Here is a 3719-nt window from a genome sequence, read left to right on the forward strand (position 1 = left end):
TGCACATTTTGTTACTACAATAGGCTATCGTTTTAAAATAATTTTTTTATTTGTAGCTGGTATAATCTTATATTTAGAAATCTTGCTAATTATTCTTATTAACTAGTTCACAGATTATTTTTCAGTTTTTCACATAGAAAATTATGTTATCTCCAAAGAATTGCAGAGTCATATTTTGCTTTCAAATTCTTATGTATTTCATTCCTCACCTTGCCTTATTACACTGGCTAACGCTTATAATACAATGGTAAGACTACGGAAAGTGAATATTTCTGTCTTGTTTCTAGTTTTAAAAGGAATACTTTTAATGTTTCACCATTAAACATCACATTTAGGGTAAGTATTTTGAAACTAGCCTTTATCAGATTTAGAAGTCCTCTTGTATTACTAAATTACTAAGAGCATATTTTTTTCGGTTGTTGTTATGTGGTATCCTAGCCACCAGGATGGCTCCAAATGGTTCTCACTGCCTGGTATTCATACCCTATGTAGTTCCTCCCATATTATACCAGAGATGATCTGTGTAATCAACAGAACATGACAGAAGTGATGACATGTCATTTGATCAGGTCATAAAAGATATTCTAACATAAGTTTAGACATGTAGATCAATAGAAGAGAATTAAGAGTCCAGAAGTAAACTCTACATTTATGGTCAATTGGTTTCAAAAAAGATGTCAAGTCACTTAAATGGGGAAAGAATAGCTTTTTTCAACAAATGATGTGGAGACGACTAGACAACTACATGCAAAAGAATGAAGTTGAACATCTATCTACTTCACATCATGTATAAAAAACAACTCATAATGGTTCATAATCTAAATAAAAAGCTAAATCTATAAAACTCTTAGAAAAAAACCTAGACCTAAATCTCTGTGACCTTACATCAGGCAATAGTTTCTTAGATACGACACTAAGAGCACAAGCGACAATAGAATAAATAAATAAACTATTACTTTATCAAAAGGTAATAGTATTCAGAATATATAAAGAACTCTTCATTCAAAAATAAAAAGACACATAACTCAATTTAAAAATGGGCAAAGGATTTGACATCGAATACACATTTCTCCAAAGGCAAAATAGCCCATGAAAAGATGCTCAACATCACTAGTCATTATAGAAATGCAAATCTAAATCACAATGATATACTATTTCGCACCCACTATGATATCTATAATAAAAAAGACATAACAACTGTTGGTGAGAATGTAGAGAAACTGGAACTCTCCTACATCGTTGCTAGGAATGTAAAATGGTGTAGCCCCTCTGGAAAACAGTTTGGCAGTTACTCAATAACCCAAATTTAGAGTTACCATCTGTATGCTTATACTCCTTGAAAAGTCTCTGAGGCCCAGGTTTTAAGTTCATTCTTCTAGGGAGTATTTGTTCTGCCAGGTGCTTCTGTCGAGTGAAGCAGTACCAATCCAAGACCACTTTAAACTACATTTTTAGCTAGAGTCTTTTGCTTATTTTCTTTTTTGTTGGGAAATTTTTAAAAAGTCATATTTTTCCTCCAAAGTTTAGGTGGTTGAGACAGACAGGATTCACTGACAAATACTTTTGTGTGGTATTTTTCTTTTCTTACTTTATATGCTGAAGTAAAGTATCTTTTGAGGGGTTCCCAGGTCCACATAGGAGCCCACTGAAACTCAAGCTTTAGACCATCCACATATAGACAAATGCCCCCCAGAGCAAACACCACCATCAGATTGCATTGTAGATGTCAAGTTTTCCTACTAATTCAGCCATACATTTTAAGGATATGTACACATACATTTGTGTGTGTGTGTACATTTTGGGGTGCTCTATACCAGGAGGACTTCTTTGGATATCTAATCTGCCATAATGCCTGAAATGAAAAATCTGACAGAGCACATTTGTGCAGAAGTTCACACTCCCAAACCCACCCCCACTTAAAAAAAAATAAATCTTTAAATAAACATTAGTCTCTGGGAAAACGTACTGTGTTCATTCCGTGACTTCTTTTACCCCTCTGGACATTTTTACACTGATCAAGTTTTAAGGAACTCAATGAAGGAATAAAGATGAAATTGAAAAGTTAAGTTGAGGTCACATTTAAATAGTCTTAAATGCAACAATAGGATTATTTAGATTTCAAAATCGTCACTTTTGTGATTCAAAAGATTAAAATTTCATGGTAGACATACTTCCAATTGACAATTGTTATTTTTTTTTAAATAAGGTTCTTTCATTCAAACTATTAAGTGGTTCATATGTGCCTGACACTGCTTTCATGTTGTGTGGAGTAGAAGAAATCATGAAAGACAAATTCTACCCTCAAGTAATTCACAAGCAAATCTGAGAAACATTTCCAGTATACGAAAAATTACCATGTAAAGCAAAAACATGGCAAGCGCCAAATAAAGGGTTAGAGTTCAGAGAGCTAAGGAAGCTCGAAAGAGGAAGTAGTACTTCCCGCGTGGTGTAGGGGCAGAGTGACCACCTGTCCTTTGCCAGGGACTGAGGAACTTCCTGGGACGCAGAATCCTCAGTGAGAAAACCGGGATAGTCCTGGGCCAACAGGACACAGGACAGTTGGTCACTTCGATAAAGGCAAGGGTATAGGAAGAATCGGAAAAGGCCTCATGGAAGATAGGAGATGGGAGTTGAGAAGGACCTCGTAGCGTTAGCTGGATTGGATTAGCTACCTTCATTAATTAATACCTATAACATATATACAATTTAACCTCCTGCCCCACTCCGACCAGTAGCAATCCTGGCAATTTTGTAGTGATTCCATTCTTGTGAGTACTTCTTTTCTATTGTCGTGGATTAGTATCTTTTATTCAACCACTGGCTTCTGCCTTCACTAATAGAGCTGCATATCCTACATAGTTTTCTAATTCCCAGTTGCCACACTTCCCTTCGATGCTGTGTTAAATCAAAATTTTTCTTAATGCTTCCTCTTCTCTAAATATATTAAATTATGGCGTCTTTATTTGGGGCAATTACATCCTTGGGTCAACAATTAGAAGGAAGGCCGCTTAGAAATATAAAACGCACCTTCATTTGAATACAGAATCTCATAAGCAACAGTTCCTGACATTGTAAATATTAAACTAGGAAGCGGGGAAGGTATTCACCTAAGTGGAATACTGGAAACCAGTGCTTCTCAAACTTTAATGTGCGTACAAAGTACCACCACCTTCCCATGTCTCATTAAGAATACAGATTTGGACTGCTAGGACTGGGAAGGCCCGAGATTCTGCATTTCTAACAAGCTCCCATGTGAATCCATTGCTGCTGGTCCGAGGACCATACTTTTGAATAACAAGCCTGGAAAGCAGAAAGGCTCTTTCTGCCCCTTGTACTGTCCCAAACTTACCTCTAATCCCCAAAATTCTTAGACTTTGCTGCTGAGTCTGAAATTCTGCCAATTACACTTTACTGGAACAAGTTGCAGATTGATTCACAACTTAATGTGAACTCTTTCAATCAGATCGTTAACCTCATCGTATGTGCTAAATCGAGAGCTTTAAAAATGGGCAATGATTTTTATGGCTAAGAAAAAGTTCTAATAATGAGGCACTGTGTCACATGTGAACTTAAAGGGATGGTATGAGATGGTTAGGAAGACAGGTGGGCGTGGAGCAGCTTCAGAGTATTATGAAAGTGGGTCACCTGGGGTCAGGTCAAATGCAATATTAGGAAGTAGGAGGAGGTGAAGAAAGAGGGGTCAGAGGCACCTATAACAA

The sequence above is a fragment of the Pteropus vampyrus genome, unplaced genomic scaffold, assembly GCF_000151845.1.
Source record: "Pteropus vampyrus isolate Shadow unplaced genomic scaffold, Pvam_2.0 Scaffold65, whole genome shotgun sequence".
In the NCBI taxonomy this organism is placed as follows: Eukaryota; Metazoa; Chordata; class Mammalia; order Chiroptera; family Pteropodidae; genus Pteropus; species Pteropus vampyrus.